General features: G+C 37.2%; 1 long non-coding RNA gene across 1 annotated transcript in view; it reads left to right on the top strand.

Moving 5' to 3' along the window:
* The window catches only part of LOC121451885, a 65858-nt gene that overhangs the window by 4932 nt on the left and 41438 nt on the right, over positions 1–19488 (top strand). The window contains exons 2-4 of the long non-coding RNA XR_005974758.1: positions 2804–2902; positions 3579–3692; positions 6670–6734. This is a non-coding gene — a long non-coding RNA (uncharacterized LOC121451885). The remainder of the gene's footprint in view (positions 1–2803; positions 2903–3578; positions 3693–6669; positions 6735–19488) is intronic.

Raw genomic sequence — 19488 nt, 5'->3', positions numbered from 1 at the left:
GCTATCAAACTCCATAACGAGCCTCTTTGATGCCCATCTTCCTCTTGAAGTAGATTGGTGCTGCCAGGAGCAGAGTGTCTCATTGTCATGAAAAGTCCTAAGTTATTAAAACATTTAAAATGCCATATTCTATAATCTTTGAAAAATATGAAGAATGCCTATCTAAAATATATCTACGCACATCTAGAAAATATTAACTAACATGACTACAAACTTGACTATTATTTATGATTATCCATCAACAACCTATATTTCCTAATTATACATTACATTTTAATAATGAACTACACAATCCCAATACCTTAATCAATATCAGAAATACATATACATATAACAAAATTGACCGTAAATCTCTATCAATAAAGCAAAATCTATATTAATGCAAATTATTCATACCTATATCATATACCCCTTTAAATATAAAAGAACATTTATAAACATTTTTTGGGAATATGGGCACCGTTATTTCTCTCCAAACTGCTTCCTGCTGAATGGGGGCGTTGTTAATTAGGTCTTTCATGGTATAACCTGTGTGCTAGTTTCATCTTAGTTGGCAGTTGAGTGAAGCAATTTTCTGAAGGTGTTCACACCAACCCTTCAGGAGGGTGTGGTCCATCATACCAAATTGGAATAGAAGAAACGAACAGGGTCTGATCTTCTTTGAAAACAAAATAAGTAATTCCTTTTCAAAGCCCAAATTTCAAAGTCAAGGCATCAAAATATCTATGTTGGATTAGTTCAGCAGCATTTATAAATAAATATCTTTTAGCAGCTGTTGCTCCTTCCTCAGCATTCAAACAATTCAAACAGAGCATAATAGCATACAGTATCAAAATTCTCTGTGGATTTTCCATCTTTGTGCAGCTTTGTTTTAAACTCTATTTCGTTTATTTTTACTTTTAACTTTTTGCTTTTTGAGCGTATTTCTTTGTCCTGGAATAACTCTGTAGACCAGGCTGTTTTTGAACTCTCAGAGATCCACCTGTCTCTGCCTCCCAGGCATTGGGATTAAAGGTGTATGCTACTACACCTTGAACACACAGAGATCTGTTTGTCTCTGCCTTCTAGGCACTGGGATTAAAGACATGTGCTACCACACCTTGAAGTCACAGAGGTCAATCTCCCTCTGCCTCCCAAGTGTTGGGATTAATGGTGTGTACTACCACACACAACAACTCTCTTCCTTTTTTTGTTTTTTTACTTTAAGAACTTCAACTTTTAGTTTGCATATATTTTTAAAACACTGTAAACCATTTAGAAATTTTCTTTGTCTTTGAATCTCTCTTTTTCTGACCACATGAATCTTTAATTTACCAAGCAATCTCAGTAGGACAAAAGCCGTGGCTTTGATGGCTGGATCCAGCCCATTCCTTAGCTTTCCAGCCTCATGGCTGAGGTACTGGCTGTAGCCATGTTTACTGCCACAACTCTATGGCATTTCAAGGTCCCTGCCAGCAAGCGAGCTTCAGCAGCCTGTGCTTGCAAACTGCACGGACCGCCTGCGTAAAAGAGTCAGAGTTTGCCCTGGCAGGACAGCCCAGGAAGCTGGCATTTTTAAATGGCGCAGCTTTTTTCCTGCTACAGCTGAAAACCGAAAAGCATGTGTTCAGCTTTTCGTCAACACCATTTAAGTGTTTCGTGGCAGGATCTCTTAATGAGCTGCAGGGTTTTGCAGCTAAAGCTGAGTCAGGAAGCTTCTCTTAGATGAGAGTGCTTGCTTGCCTCTAGCAAGCAGAGTGCCACAAATGCTTTAAAGCCAGAGTTCATGCTGGCAGCACAGCCCCAAGAAGCTGCGCTTTAAAACGACACAGCGTTTTTTCTGCTGCTGTTGCCGAATCAGGAAATCTCTCTACAGCACGCCACCAACAAACAGCAAAAATCTGTGTTAAACTCTCTCTCCCTTATTTTTAAGCTTTCTCAGGTTTTTTAAGTGGGTTTAATCCATCACGTCGGGCGCCATTTATAGTAATATGGGTTTTGGGGCTGCGTCCCCAACACCCCAGCTGCCTGCTTGGCTAAGTTATGCCCGAAATAATTACACTGAAACTGTATTCATTTAAACACTGCTTGGCCCTTTAGCTCTAGCCCTTACAGGCTAATTCTCACATCCCGATCAACCCATCTCTAATAATCTGTGATCACCAGTCTTACCGGGAAAGATTCAGCATGTCTAACCTGGCGGCTTGCTTCATCACGTGCGTCTGCCCGGGAGAGGGGAGCATGGCATCTCTCTGAGGCGTCTGCTGCCGAGAGGAGAGCTGTGGAGTCTGAGCTCACTTCCTCTTCCTCCCAGCATTCTGTTCTGTTTACTCCTCCCACCTATCTTCTAATCAATGAGGGCCAAGCAGTTTCTTTTTATTTAACCAATGACCTTCCTCCTTCACATGTTTATAGATTTAAAAGAATCTATTTTCCATATTTTGTTATTTATCTTCCATCATTCATTTCTTGTGGAACTTCTGACTGTGCTGTTCAGTAAGAGTCTGATTCAAGCCATGCTTCCTCTCTGTATCTCAATAAGTTGACACTGGAGGAAACACCTTCGGTGAGTTTAAGGTATTGTAGAATGACTTACTTCATGATTTCATTTTGGATTGTTGATTACTCATGTAAACAATTAGATTGCATTATATCTGTTTTTTTATTTTGGAATATGCTGGGTATTTGAGGAAATATGGAAAGCTAGGGTAAAGATCATGTCTTTTGTACAAGATTTCCTGAGTCACAGCAACTGAAAATGACAGTTTAGGAGATATTGAGAGCAGGCTAATTGACATTTGTTTTTGTTATTTTGCATATTTAGAATGTGGAGGCAAACCCTAAAATTTTCTACCTGCAAGATGATGGAATCCCTGTAATATGAAGAATGAATGAAGAGTAATTCTTCTTCCATGTAAATAAGGTGGAGTGTTTCCTGGTCTATTTCTATAGCCAACATAGATGGAGCTGGTCAGGCCTACACAGCTATAGATGGGAACAGTAGACTTCTGGCAGATCTCATTTCTCTATGGGTCCTAATCTTGTAATGAGGCTAGTGTAAGATTTATTCTGGTAGGTGTATATCCTATCCTAGCTAAAGAGAACAGGTGATCTTTGTGATGTGCAAGTTTATTTTCAAATTCATCCCATTTTATTCTTTGGGCAATTTATAAGATGATTTAAATGATTAGTAGTACATGACATTTTTGAGCCCTTAATTTATCTCAGATATGTTTGTGCTTATAGCCGTGTGTGTGTTATGCTATATATCAGTACGTCTGAAAGCAGGGAGTATGAGTGGAATGACCTTGGTCTTATTATCAAGACAGTTTCATCAATACTGGATTTCTTGTGTTCTATACAAATTTTCAAAAAATGTTGATCATTGGAAGAATGGCATATATGGAGTATTATATACCCACTGTTTGTAATCTCTATATTGCTATAATAATACTATTGAAACTACTTGTCTAGTAATTTGGACCTTTCTAAACTATATGTAGATCTTACTAATCATATGAAAATAATTTTTTGTTTAAGTGTAGATGTTTTATAGTTTCTCAATATTTAATCTTGTTTATTTTATGATCCTGATGTAGGGTCTCACAAGTTTGCTCATTATTATCTCAGAATCAGGAGTGGAGGAAGTGCTTCTCCCTAGCTTCTGAGAGGTTTCACTGAAGACACACTCATCACACCTAGCTTGTGGTCCTGTAAGTCTCATTTTATTTTTTGCTTTCCTTTCCAATTACCAGTTTCTTGCATGTAACATTCCATTATTTTTTTTATCTTTTCATGTAGTAGCATGTTTGCTATATATTTATAAATCAAAATACTTTGTATATGTCTTACTATTTCTGTAGGTATTATATTCAATTCATTTTAATTAGACATAGTTTATTTAAAAATATAAGAATTTAATAAAATCCTGTGTATTTTCATAATTTCCACATCACTATCTCTCAAACTTTTGCTGTGTAGTCATCACCCCACTCTCGAATTCATTACCTCCTAATTCATTATTTTTATTATGTATTGCACACACAAGTCTATTTATACACACACACACACACAGAAACTAGTGTATAAATATTACTTGTAGATTGCTATTTCTAAAATTTTTTGTGGATATAACAAAAAAAGTGCTAATGTTGTTAGATATTATAAAATTTTATGAAAGTAGTGGTAAGGGTCTCCTAATGGAGTAACTAACCCTGTCATGTTTGTGATTTGCAATATTCAACATGCTTTACCACTTCTTTTTTTGTTTGTTTTTTTGTTTTTTTCGAGACAGGGTTTCTCTCTGGCTTTGGAGCCTGTCCTGGAACTAGCTCTGTAGACCAGGCTGGCCTCGAACTCACAGAGATCCGCCTTCCTCTGCCTCCTGAGTGCTGGGATTAAAGGTGTGCGCCACCATCGCCCGGCACTTTACCACTTCTTAAGGAAGACTTGAGTTCAATTAGGTAGATTTTAGTTATTGATAAGATATATGAGCCAGTATTTCACCTTTGGTGAAATCTTGCCATGCTGGTCATTGTTATTTAAAGGTATCATAACTAAATTGAACATGTCAATCCTTTTATTCCTAGACAGCTTTCCTGATACCATTTGGTCTCTGATAGCTAATCCTCAGGCCTAGGGTTTTATGTAGTTCCTGTTCAAATTTCTATAGTTCCAGAACAGGGGGCTGGAGAGATGGCTCAGTGGTTAAGAGCATAGCCTGCTCTTCCAAAGGTCATGAGTTCAATTCCCAGCAACCACATGGTGGCTCACAACCATCTGTAATGAGATTTAGTGCCCTCTTCTGGCCTGTGGACACACACAGACAGAATATTGTATACATAATAAATAAATAAATAAATATTTAAAAAAAAATAAAAATAAAAATAAAAAAAAAAATCTATAGTTCCAGAACAAAAATGCAGTGTCTCAGCAAAGGGACTTAACTTCCACTTTGTGGAAGCAACCAAGGTCACAACAGACAATTATCTTAGTAGCCTCCTGAGCTCCATTATCAACAATTTGAATGGCGTTTTCTCCTGACTGGCTCTGATGTTCTTCTCAGGTAGCCATGGCCTCTGCTGGACAGATTATCTTCCAAAATGTGTGCAATTTCCTGTTTTCTATGTACATAATTTATAAGTATTTGATCATTTTGAGAGAATGTAAAATATTGATTTATTGTCATTTTGAACATTCTTAGAGTTCCTACTCATTTGTTTTGTAATTTTACTTCTTCGGTTTTAATAGAACCGCTTTGCAGAAATGGCAAAACATAAGATAATGTATACAGTTCTCATATTTATCTTTTAAATTTAGAGTGGTGGAATATTTTATATTTTCTGATCAGTTCTAACTTATTCAATATAATGTCTTAAAATACTTGAGTCTCTCTCTTGATTGACCTATCTTTTTTTCTTTAGGTATGTCAGGACCTGTATTAGATTTTGACTTTTTATTTCATTTTTGTCTATTATTAAATGGTAGTTGCTGTTTTATTTGGTATCACTTTATTATTATTTATAATAATAAATAAGAGACATCACACTGGGAAATTGAACTAGCAGAGTGAGGGATTTTAAGAGATAAGTGGTGATGGACACATGGGGCTTATATGCACACTGCCTTTTCTTATTCTGGGTCTTCTCCCAACACCTTAACTAATTGGCAATTATTGTTCCATCAAAATCCTCTATTTGTGTCACCATGCCTGTTTGAGTATATGATTTATTTTACAGAATACATAGTTTTGTTTATTATGATATTTTTCACACATTTCTGCCTCCATATTACCAATTATTTTACTAATGTGACAATAGTTAATTCATAATGAATAGCCATCTTTCCTAAGTTTTAATGTCTAGATATGTTTTGGTACATGAGAAATTTCGATGTACTTTATGTGTTGTTGAATGAGAAACTCAGATTTCATATTGTATCCACTTGTCCCAATGGTTTTGAAAATGCCTATGTCATCTGCATATATCAAAAGTTTTTTTGAAATTCAGTGATATTTTACACACACACACACACACACACACACACACACACACACCACACACACACACACAATTCCATTATAATACCAGAATTGATCTACTAATATAACAGGTGGGTGAGCTTTGGGATACATTACAGACTCTGTCTCAATGAAACTATGCTGCAATTGAATGGGGGAGGAGCTCTGATGTTGACCTTGTCTCTGTATAACTGTGGACATACAGTAGAACAATTACACAAACATAAACATGTACAGAAATGTATTTGAATGTTCATTTGATGCACCTGATTCCATTTCACTAATCTATATTTAACTATATACCATATTGATATAACTATTGATGATAACTAATTTGTCCCAAGTTTTGAAATATAAGTGAAAATTTTAGTTCCCTGTCTATACTCTTCTACCTGAATATTATTTCAGTCTTGGCCATCTAATGGCAGTTCCTTATGAAGTATAATGAGTTTGATTGTAGACCATCAAGTAATATATCTTCACTGTGTGTGGGATACATTTAGCATCTAAATAGCTTTAAAAATTATTGGCTTTATATTCAATGAATTGCTGTATTTAGATAAAAATGCATATTATTAATAATCTTAAATAAGTGTTTATAGCTTTAATAGTACTCACTTCTATTTATCCATATTTTGTCCTTTAACTTATGTTATTTATTTCTCATACAGCTTCTGACTTCCTCTCTGCATCCCAAGAAGTTGACACTGGAGGAGACACCTTCCCTGAGTTTAAGGTATTGTAAAACGACTTACTTTCTGTTTTCATTTGTGATTGTTGATTACGCAAGTAAACTTTTAGATTGAAGTCTACTTTTTTATCTTGGAATTTGCTGGTTATTTTACTTAAGTACATTTGAGATTACTGAGTGCTTTATTTTATACAATGTTATGACCCTTGTTCAAAAATTGTAAAAATCTGTTTGCCTTGAGGACCAGACATCTAAGAACAAGAAATGTGTAGTATCTATTTTCCCTATACTGCTTTGAGGAAACCTTCCAGGACAATGTGAGGTGAAGATGGCAAGGGATAAAATTACTGGTTAATATTTAATACCTGGAAGTGTTGTCCTTTAAAGATCTGAATAATTGCTGTTTCCATAGAGATGGCATATTTTCTCCATGCTAGAGGGTTTCATTTTGTTTATTATGTCATATTATTTTCTGCCCATTGTCATTGGTGATGTGGATTTTTAATTTTCTTCCTTTTTACAGTTTTAACTATTTTATTATCAAATAGACTCCAAGGTAAGAAAAGTAACTGAAACTTTTCACAAAATTGCCTATATTTATGAGGGAAGTTTTCCTGAGTAGTCAGGAAATAAAACAGAGCAACAATAAGATGAACTTAGAAGGAGATACAGACTAGCTCAGCCTTCATTACTCTCCTCAACCTTGAGCAATAGACAAGTTTTTATTTGTGGGGTGATGAAGAATACAGGTGAGGCCATGCACAATTAAGGTACTTGGTTTTATTGTGGAAAATAAAGTTCCATATTTGGTATTGAGTACAATGAGATATCCTGGTAGTAGAAAAAATGGGAAAAGTGTTGGCAAGAGGAAAATTGGTAAAACTTCTGGGTATCATAGAATTTAGTCTGTTGATTTTTAGGACTGTCAGCAATGGTGGTTTATTAAAATAATCATATTTGAATGGAATTCAAAAAGAAGAACCTAAATATCTATGAAATTCTCTTTTTCTTTCTCTCTCTCTCTCCTACCTTGGTATTGTAAGAAACTAAAATAACATCACATTATTTTTTAAAGTAGATTTTCTTTTGTGGAATCACATTTCATATGTATGTATCATATTCCTGATATGCTAACTGAATATGTTGAAAATGAAAAGTAGTGTAGTTTATATGATTATCCACCACACCAAATTTAGCTCAGTGATTTTCTGGATCAGGAACAAAATTACCTCCCTTAGACCTCTTTTTCTGTTTTCTCCTTCCACATCACAGCTTCATTTTCCCTCTGCTTAAAAATAAATTGCAAGAGCAGGAAGACACCAACACTTTGACAGATTCAAGCAATTAACAATTTAGAACTTGTTCCACACAAATGGGAACATCTGGTGTATGTGAAAAAATATAGACCATGCACATTTAGTTACCAATATTGCCAAAGAAATATGATCATTCCTTATTTGAGCTGGAAAAACGCAGATGCAAACACTAGAAAGGAGCGTCAAAACATGCTAAACATATTATTCACACCTGCTGAAGGAAGGCCACTTAGTCATTCTGGCCGCTCAGCCTCAAAATGATCACACAGAAACCAAATTATTGAAGTCAATGTTTGGCCCGTTAGGTCTATCTTCTTATTGGCTAAGTCTTACATCTTAATTTAGCCCATTTCTATTAATCTATGCATTGCCACGAGGCTGTAGCTTATTGAGAAAAGTTCCAGCATCTGTGTCCATCATGGTTACATGGCTTCTCTCTGATTCTGCCCTTCTTTCATTTACTTTAGTTTCACCTTCTAGCTCTTTCGGCCGTGCTCTGCTATAGGCTCACAGCAGTCCTTGATTTACCAATGTTATTCACAGCATACAGAGGGGAATGCCATATCACCTTGATTTTTATGTTTAAGTAATTAGGTACAGTATTTATATCTAATTTATCTTTTATCATAACTAAGTAAATCTATAACTATAACTGTCTATCTATTCTTCAACTCTATCAAATACTCCAGATGGATATAATATTATCTAAGTAAACAGGAAGTGCATTGTAAGCAACTTTCAAAACTCTAGAGTTGACCTGAATAGTCACCCAAAGCTCTTCTATACCTTTGGGGCATTATCTTCAGCCTACAGGCCCATAGTGTCCAGCAGAATTTTCTATGAAGCACATAATTTCAAAGACATTTCTGCCTATATTGGCAGTTTGCCAGTAATTTTTTTCTGTGCCCTGTAGAATGTCTTGCAGACTCTTTTATGATACAGGAACCCTGAAGGATAGTCTTACATTTACGCAAGTTCAGCAATCATTTCTATGTGCATTCTATATGTCCAGTTCACATAGCATGCCACCAACAGTCCAGGAAAGAGCAGTTTCTTGCCCAGATGGCTAACAAATTTCGTAAGAATCCTCTTTGACACCTTCTTCCTCTTAAAGTAGCTTGGTGCTTCCAGGTTCAGATGTGTCTTAATATCATGAAACGTCTTAATTCTTAAAACACAGTCAAAAATTCAAAGAAAACATAATAGTATACATAATCCAGACTCTCTGTGAATGCTACATCTTTACATGGCTTTTTTACTCTATTACATTTTAATATTTATTTTATTATCTTTACTCTTTTAATCTATGACTATCTGTATTCTGTCCCTTTAAAGACTACATTTTTAAACCATTTACTTCTTTTTATAACTGTCTATATTATTTTTCTTCTTTTCCAAGCCTACATACATTTATCCAACACTGTGACCCATTTAGAGGTCCTTTATGTCTGAATCTGTTATATTGTGTATATGTAATTCTTTACTGTCCAGGAGCCCTTTTTAAGATGTGAAGTGCTTCTTAAAAACGTAAGCTTCACCATTGCTAGGGAAATATGGCAGTGCCTGCTTGCTCCACCCATCCCAGCATGGCAGAGCTTCTCACGGCCTCTGAGAGCCATTCAGAAATCTGCTATGCCCTTCTTCTCGTGCACACCTAATAGACCCGATTTTGGTGAGGATGACTGAGCCATGGGCCTGGTCTCATCTACTTTCCTCCTTCACTCTATTGGAAGGGATATTATCAGCACATGAAGTAGTTTGGAGGACACAACAAAACTACCAGCGGGAATGGCTAGAACAATTATGTTATTATTGATCATGGCAAAGGAGAAAAATAACTGAAAATATTGTGCATAAGTTAGTGGCGATTACAGACAGTATTTTATATGTTTTTTTTTCACCTTGTAATGGAGTAGAAGGGTTGTAGTAGAGATGTTGGTAAAATAATATGGAAAGGTGCATTACTAAGGTGAGGCCACTGAGACAGTGATTGTACATTAGTGAAATCACTGCACAGATGTCTTTTTCTGTTTGTATGAAGGGGAAGGCACGATTAAGAGGTGTGTGACTGGTTTCTGCCTAGAAATGGTACATTAGGGTCCAGAAGTATCTGTGAGTGTCTTTGGAAACAACATGGATATTGCTGTGCATAATGAGAGATGTGTCTCTTAGTGAGTGTCAGCTTTGACTAATAATGCTTGTATAATGTAGGAATTGCATCAGGTAAGGTCTGGGAAGCTGACAATTTGCTATTAGTTTTCAATACAGTAGGTATATTGAGTGAAATAAAAGGAAGTGTCTGCTAGTGTTTATTATATCTATGGGGGATAAGGTTTAAGATGGATCAAATTAGATCAGAAATACAGAGAAGCATCTACTACCCTATTCCTATAACTCATTGATGTTTTGTAGCAATAGGAAGGAAGTAACATAGAAAAAGCAAAAGATACACCTTGAGACCTGATTTGATAAAGATAAATAGAAAATCCATGACCAGGAAAACAGACATTAATCTTTATTGCATTTAGGTATATGAGAAAATGTTCATCAAAGACAATTCAGTACCCAAATTGCTGGAATTACAGAAAAGTTTCAACAAGCAAAGAACTAATCTCAAACAGCCTGCTATGTGATTTTGCTGGATGTGGGACAGAACCATTAAAAACAAATAATTTTGTAAGCTGTGGGGGCAAATACTCTGAGCACCATGGCCACATAACCCCCTTTATATATAGGGTACATGAACTGAGGCAGTAGAAGGCTAATCAGTCCATGATGACTATCTCATATGAGCCATGAGAAATAATACTTCAACACTGTACAAAGTCCTGATGGATATTAAAGACTGGAGGACAGAATCAGTTGCAGAGAACTACTGAGAAAATTAAATACGAGGAAAGAAATGATTGCTATCAAGTTTACTGAGATAGCACAGTGTTCACTACTGACTTCAGGAAGGCATGGAACTTACCAAAAATCCTGAGGTGAGTATAGAGGTTTAATAGTTTTGCTGAGTATATGGTGTGTCCATAACTTTGTAAAGTTACAAAATCCTTGGAAGATGTAAGTATTTATACCATCCTACAAAGATTATGTATAAAATGAAATTGCATCCTGGAGGAGGGCAGGAGCAGGATTAGCAGAGGAAGCTCAAGTGTGATATATTGAAAGCAAATTGTAAGGTATCTTCAGGTTCTTAATAAAAACTATTCAAATGAGCAAACACTTTTCAACAAACTTTTGTATGGATTTAAATCTGACTAGAGCTTATATCCATTTATGAGTGATTCCATACCCATGTTTGTCTTTCTGGGACTGGGTTACCTGACACAAGCTGATTTTTTTTCTAGTCCCATTCATTTGCTTACAAATTTCATGATGTCTTTTTACTGCTGATGAATACTTCATTATGTAAATGCATCACATTTTCTTTTTTTTTTTTTTTTTTTTTTTTTTTTAAATATTTATTTATTTATTTATTATGTATACAATATTCTGTCTGTGTGTATCTCTGCAGGTCAGAAGAGGGCACCAGACCTCATTCCAGATGGTTGTGAGCCACCATGTGGTTGCCGGGAATTGAACTCAGGACCTTTGGAAAGAGCAGGCAATGCTCTTAACCACTGAGCCATCTCTCCAGCCCCGCATCACATTTTCTTTATCCACTCTTTGACTGAGGGGCATCAAAGTTGTTTCCAACTTCTGAATATTATGAATAATGCTTCTATAAACATAGTTCAGCAAGTGTCCTTGTCTTATGAGAATTCTTTGGTTATATGCCCAAAATTTTAATTCCCAATTTTCTGAGAAACCTCCATACCAATTTCCAAAGTGACTGTACAATTATTACTCACACCAGCAGTGGAGAAGTGTTCCACTTACTAAGTATACTCTCCAACATGGGCTGTTATTAGTGTTTTTTATCTTAGCCATTCTGACATATGCAATAAAGTATCTCAGAGTTGCCTCATAGGCATTTCCAATCTGATTAATGAGGTTGAACAATTCTCTAAGTATATTTTGGCCATTTGAGGTTCTTCTGTTGAGAATTAACTGTTTTAACCTGTACCTCATATATAACTGGATTATTTGGTATTTTGATGTCAGGTTTCTTGAATTTTTTGTATATTTTGATCAACCCTCTGTCAGATGTGGGGTTAGTGAAAATCTTATCACATTATGAATTCTGCTGTTTTGACTTACTGACAGTGACCTTTGCCTTAAAGAAAATGTTCAGGTTCAAGATGTCCAACCTATTAATTGATCATCTCAGTGTCTGTGCTACTCCTCTCATATTCAGGACATTGTCTCCTTTGCCAATGCATTTAAGGTTACTTCCTACCTCATTGTATGTACTCACTCATAAATGGATGTTAGGTGTAAAGTAAAGGATAATGAAGCCACAATCCACAGACACAGAAAGGTGAAACAACAGTAAGGGCCCAAGGAGAGATACATGGGCCTTCTCTTGGAAGGGGGAAAAGAAGATTTCACCTGAGTAAACTGGGGGATGTGGCGATGGAGGTATCGGAATATGAGGATTCAGGTTGAGTTGGTTTGGAGTGGGATAAATGGAAAGAATAATGAAAAATATATCTTTAGTGGGGAGCATTTTGGGGTTAAGTAGAAAGCTGATGTCAATGAAACACCCCAGGAATCGTAAGAAGGATCCCAGCGAAGACCTCTAGCAATAATGGAGATGGTACCTATGCTGGTCTCTTCTAATCAGATTGCTGACTATGCTAATTGTCATCAGAGAGCATTCATCAGGTAAAAAATGGAATTAGATGTAGAAATCCACATACAAGCACCCTGCCAATATCCAGGCCCCTGTTAAAGAGAGAGAGGAAAGAATGTATGAGTCAGGGGTCAAGGTCAAGACAAGGGAACCCACAGAGACAGTGGGCCTGAGCTCATGTGAGGTCATGATCTCTGGGTTGATGGCCAGGGAACCCACATGTCACTAACCTAGGCTCTCTGCAAGTGTGTGGAAGTTGTATAACTTGGCATGTTTTGAGCATCAAGACCTGTCCCTGGTGCTTTAGCTGGGGTAAAACACCTATACCCAAACTTGTTTTCCTTGCCCAACCTCGATGCTTGGTCCTGCCTCAATTTGTTATCTCATGCTTTGTTGACTCTCATGGGAGTCCTGCCCTGTTCTGAAAGGAGATATAGTGGGATTATTTGGGGAAGGCTAGAAGGAAGGTGTATGGGAGGGGATGGGAACAGTAGGAAGTGGGGAAACTGTGGTCTATATATTACAATTTCACAGAAGGCGTCTATCATAAACTCATACAGGTGAAGACAATCAAATCTATCCCATGTCCGTGAAAATTATGCCTCTAGACTAATCAATGTTTTATTTTCTTCTTTGAATAGAAATATTTTATGTTGGGATGATTTGCATAGTAAGGACTTCTACCAGTATTCAGGTCTCATGAATGGCAGGTAGTATTTGGCACTAAGATCATAGAAGGAAACAGAGCCACTGTGATATTCCAGAAAGTCAACCTAACTAATACTGCAGCACTAGAGTACATTATGTTACTGGACTTTTAACATGGGTAGAGTAGAGCAGAAGGAGTCAGGTTCACCACACAATCATTGTTGTTGAAATGAAGGAATTTTCTGTGTAATAGTTAGTGCTTCCTGTTCATAGTGATATATGGAAGAAATAATTAGTGATGATAGATTGATTCTATGTTGAACACTGATTATTATTTGATTTAATATCTTCTTGGTTTTGAAATCTTGATATCACTTGACACTTGTTCACAGATGACACTTGGTGTCCCAAGTGCTTTACCATGGTTATTTTTAAAGTAATCTTATTAAATATCATGCATTGGCTCAGAATTTTCATTATTGATTACATAGAGTGAATATCCTCGTGGTTCTTGAATTGTTTTCAGTGGGTTTCTCTTTTTAATGTAACATATTCCTGGGTCAGTAGTTGGCTCAGTCAGTAGCATTCATACTTTGAAATTATGAACATCTGAGCTTATTTCTGAAACACAGGTAAAAATCCAGAAATGGTATTCTGGGCATATGATCCCAGGGAATGAATGACAGTGACAGATCTCAGAGTTTTGCAGTATTTTCAAACTAGGTTATTTTTGTGAATTTTAGTGAATGTAACTGTCTCAAGTGAACCCGACATAGGAGCTACTTGAATCAAAATAGTATTTTTTAAATATAACTGCAAAGTTGCACACATGAACTCCAAGCAATTAAAACTGCATATACATGAATTGTACCAGGTCAAGCTAGGCAAAATTTCAGGATGGCTGTTACAGGAAGTAATGAATTCTAACTCCTATTTTAGTAGTCACTGGCATTTGATGAACTGCTGTAGAAGGACAAATTTATTTTCTACAGTAATGTTTGATATCAAAAATGTCCAGCTTTCAGGGGAGTTCCATACATCCATGAAGACACAGGCAGCCCTAAATTAACTCAGTTTCTATGAAGAAATGAGGGAGCCTGGTCTCCACAACCCTATATTTTGACTGTTTATTGTTCTCTGAAATGATATCTTTGTTACAATGAAGAATTTCTTCATGTTGAGAGAAGCCTCCATTTATCTCAGTGTATGAAGATAAAGTTTTAGAAGTTAATTTGCATTAATAATTTGTGGATGTCAATTTTCTTCCCTTACCAATAAGTTAACCACCACTGAATAATAAAGTGGGTTTCTAATAGCAAGCATTGTTTCCCTGTTGTTGAACAGGTTATAAGCACAGATAGAGGTGCATTGGATACCACGCAGATACATGTGTTAATACTGCTCATATAAGGTTATTGTGCCATGCTGTTCATTGATGTAGTACGTAGCCATTTAGGACATGAGATTGTCTTCCTCATTCAGAAGCTTGCACAATCATAATGGATGCATCTACAAAACACTTTCACACCTAGTGCTCATGGTACAATGAAGTGAAGTGGGCAGAAAATTTGTGAAGAGCCAGAGATCAGGGAGAATACTATGATATTGTGTGTCCCAGTAATATCAGAAGCTTCACCTATAAACTGTCCAAGATAAGACTATACAAAAATGAAATAAATAGGGATGACAGCAATGAACTTGCTAAACAGGACAAAGAAAAGATCATTAGGTCTCAACTGGACATAAACAACTATAGGAAATTGAGAAAAGCTGGAAATAGAAGATGTGGCCTTTCACAGGAAAGAGCACACAAATTATTTGTCTCTTACCAAAAAGTCAGCTTTGAAAACATAAATACAGTTATCATTAGACTTACTAATCAGTATACATTTAATAACATATATGTGTATACATATATGCATGCTAAAGCAATCAGTGAAAAAGAGGTTATGAATTTGAAGGAAAGTGTGAAATGGTATATGGGAGGGTTTGAAGTGTGAAGTGGTATATGGGAGGGTTTGAAGATGGGAAGAAATATATGTTGTAATTAAATTATAATCCCAAAATTAAAAATAAAAAAGCAGCCACACACTTGCTTACACAAATGCACACAGACACACACATAAGCACAAGCACTCACACATACACACACAACACATACACACACACCAAGAAAAAAAATAATTCTTCAAGCTATGACCCATTAATGATGTTAAAGGTTGAAGAGAATTTTAGATTATGTTATGAATGGTGAGTTTTAGAGACATGTAATATATTCATATACATTGGATAAGACATCCTAAAGAAATTAGGGCAGCAGAGAAAACAGTTGAGTTTGTTTCTGTATGTTTGCTTTATACACACTTGTGCTCATTCCTCACTTCATAACTGCATGTGGACACACAAACACACACACACACACATATATAAATATATGTATATATATATATATATGGAGATATTTTGAAGGATTTTTTTCATAATACATCTTGAATTATTTCCTGACCATTATGACACTTCATGCTCAGAGGGTACATTACTTGACCAGAGGTAGAGCTCACCATGTCTTTCTTTAATCTAATAATCATTTCTACGTCACTCTGATTGTTCAAATTCCATGTGATGGCTCATGCGTACATTCACAGCAGTGATGAAAATCGAAATAGGCAGATAGCAAATATTCAGCAGCAAGCTGCTCCAGAATCACATTCAGAAGGGCTCAGGCAGAAATGCAGGCTTTCTTAGATGAAGCCAGGATCTATTCCCAAGGAGCCAGGTACATGCTCACGCTGCAGGCACCTTTGATTGTTTTCCTCTGTTATCAATTAGAGCCAGATTTTATGTTAAATTACATCGTTTCTGTCTTTCTAGTTTCAGGTTCCCTGTTTCTGTGGTAACAACAGGGAGGGGGAGAGATACAGGCAATAGCAGCTCAGATGGAAATTTCCATAGTTACAGCAGCCCCTTGATTTCCATTGGTAGCTTTGAGATCTGTCTTGTGATTGGCCCAAATCCATTCTCTAGATGATAATATCAGTCCCTTCACAAAGGGGTTTTTTCAGTCAGGCTCCTGGCTGGAGTCCAGCTCCCAGCTGGATCCTGGTTCTAGCCAGGACCTGACTATAACCTACTAGTCAATGAAGGAGGATTGCTCCTGAAACCTGCCAGGAGACAGAGCCAATTGACATCCAGCATAGCCAGGTACTTTCTATGATTTCTCACGTGCTGACCAAGTAACCTGCTCCTTTTTCCTGTGCAGGAAATGTGTTCCTGCTTCCTAAGCGGCTGCATCCCATTTAAGATACATCATTCTCATCCAGCTTTTTATTTTCTCTTTATCTGCAATGCATGTGATTTGTCTCAGCCTTCGATATTTAACCAAGATAGGAGAACTGCTGCTCCTTATACTACCTGCATGGAACTACTGTGTGAATAATTTTCTTTAGGTCCATCTTTTATACGTCAACCTGAAACTCTGAGAGCTCTTAGCTGAAACATTAGCTGACACTATGTCTTATTTGCATGGGGTGTTTTCATTGAAGATAGTTTTTGTTCCATGTAATATATAATGACTATTGTTTCCTATCCTCTATCTCCTTTAAGGTATTTGCCACATTCTCATATGCCCAAATCTACTCTCTGTCTCTCTGTCTTTCTCTCTCTGTATCTCTTTCTCTCAATTGAATATACCCTGGAATATAAAAATAGTAATGATACTAATAGTTAAATATCAATAATAATAATATCAATAATAATAAAAATTAAAAACATCAGAATAGAACAAAGGTAACCAATATAAGAAAAAGAGCCAAAGAAAAGCAGAACATACATGCAAAGGCACATATGCAAACATAAATGCCACAAAACCACAAATGGTGTGTGATTCCCCTCTGTATGCAGTAAATATCATTGGTTAATAAAGAAACTGGCTTGGACTTTTAAGGTAGAATATAGCTAGGCGGGGAAAACTAGCTGGGAGAAAGGAGGCTAGTTTAGAGAGAACCCATGGAGCTCCCACTGGAAACAGACACACTGAAAATTTGCCGGTATGCCATGACCTCATGGTAATGCAAAGGTTAATGGTGATGTATTAAATTAAGATAAAAGAGTTTGTCAATAATAAGCTAGAATTAATGGGCCTAGCAGTGATTTAAATAATGTAGTGTCTGTGTTATTATTCGATGGCTGGTCAGGGTGCCAACTGTAGAAATTTGCTTGATTCAGGAAATAACTAGGGCAGCTAAAAGATAAAGCAATTATATTTTTATTTATTATAAGGAAAAATACACAAAACAAAACTGAGAAATTTAAACTCAGCTGTGCTGTGTGGGAACCACAGAGAGTGCACCTGGGCCATGCACCCATTTTTCTCTGGGTCCCAGTAAGCCACACCCTAGCTTCGTCCCACCTCTTGAAGAGAATTGGTTAAAAAATTTCCCATAAGTCAGATATTGTCTCTGTGCATTATGAGTCTCTGAATGTAGGCAGGTAATGATAGGATATCTGGGAAAGAAAAAATTTTGTTTTAATTAATTGTGATTAACCTCTAAAATGGAGGCCAACTACAAAATAATCTTGAAGTTTCTTGAAGTACTGAAAAAAATTGATGCAAGATATGCTCTGAGATCAAATTTTGCAAGGCCAGAAATTTGAGTGGAAACAGCTTTAGTTGTTCATAGGGAAACTGTGGGCTCTGGGTCACAACTTTTCCATTAGTGATACATTCCCTGAGTGGTTTTCATTTTTTTGTCTAAAATCACAAGGATATTGTGATATGACCCTTATATACACATACATGTTTTTTTTATTGCGAAAAGAAGAAAAAAAAACATAAACAAAAAACAAGTTTCCACCTCCTCCCAGCCTCCCATTTCCCTTCCCCTCCTCCCACCCTTCTCCCCCTCCTCTCACCCTTCTCCCCCTCCTCCCACCCTTCTCCCCCTCCCCCCACTCCTCTCCCCCTCCCTCTCCAGTCCACAGAGCAGTCCGGGTTCCCTGCCCTGTGTTAAGTCCTAGGTCCTCCCCCCTCCGTCCATATCTAGCTAGGAAGGTGAACATCCAAACTGGCTAGGCTCCCACAAAGCCAGCACATTAAGTAGGATCAAAACCCCCTGCCATTGTCCTTGGTGTCTCATCAGCCCTCATTGTTCGCCATGTTCAGAGAGTCCGGTTTTATCCCATGCTTTTTCGGTCACAGTCCAGCTGGCCTTGGTGAGCTCCCCGTAGATCAGCTCCACTGTCTCAGTGGGTGGACGCACGCCTCGTGGTCCCGAACTCTTTGCTCATGTTCTCCCTCCTTCTGCTCCTCCTTGGGACCTTGGGAGCTCAGTCCAGTGCTCCTGTGTGGGTCTCTGTCTCTATCTCTATCCATCACCAGATGAAGATTCTATGATGATATGCAAGATATTCGTCAGTATTGCTCTAGGATAGGGTCATTTCAGGTTCCCAATCCTCAGCTGCCCAAGGAACTAACTGGGAACCTCATCTTGGGCACTAGGGAGCCCCTCTAGGGTCAAGTCTCTTGCCCACCCTAAAGTGGCTCCCTTAACTAAGAATTGTGGTTCCGTGCTCCCCTATCCACCTTTCCTTTATCCCAATTCTCCTGTTTCCCCAGGTCCCCCCTACTTCCCTTCTACCTTTTCTCTCCCCATCTCCCCTTACCCCCATCCCACCCCCCCCCAAGATCCCATTTTCTCCCCGGCAATTTGGTCTACTTCCCTTAGCCAAGAGGACAACTATATGTTTTTCCTTGGGTTCCCCTTCTTACTTAGCTTCTTTAGGTTCACCTATTGTAGACTCCGTGGTCCTTATTTATGGCTAGAAACCAATTATGAGTGAGTACATACCATATTCATCTTTTTGGGTCTGGGTTACCTCACTCAGGATAGTGTTTTCTATTTCCATCCATTTGCATGCAAAATTCGAGAAGTCATTGTTTTTTCCCACAGCGTAGTACTCTAATGTGTATATATTCCACACTTTCTTCATCCATTCTTCCATTGAAGGGCATCTAGGTTGTTTCCAGGTTCTGGCTATTACAAATAATACTGCTGTGAACATAGTTGAACAAATGCTTTTGTCATTTGATAGAGCATCT

Source organism: Microtus oregoni, unplaced genomic scaffold (assembly GCF_018167655.1).
Source record: "Microtus oregoni isolate MIOR12 unplaced genomic scaffold, Mior012 000000F_ref0000247, whole genome shotgun sequence".
Lineage (NCBI taxonomy): Eukaryota > Metazoa > Chordata > Mammalia > Rodentia > Cricetidae > Microtus > Microtus oregoni.
The sequence above is the reverse complement of the archived record's forward strand: the minus strand, read 5'-3'. Positions and strand labels throughout refer to the sequence as shown.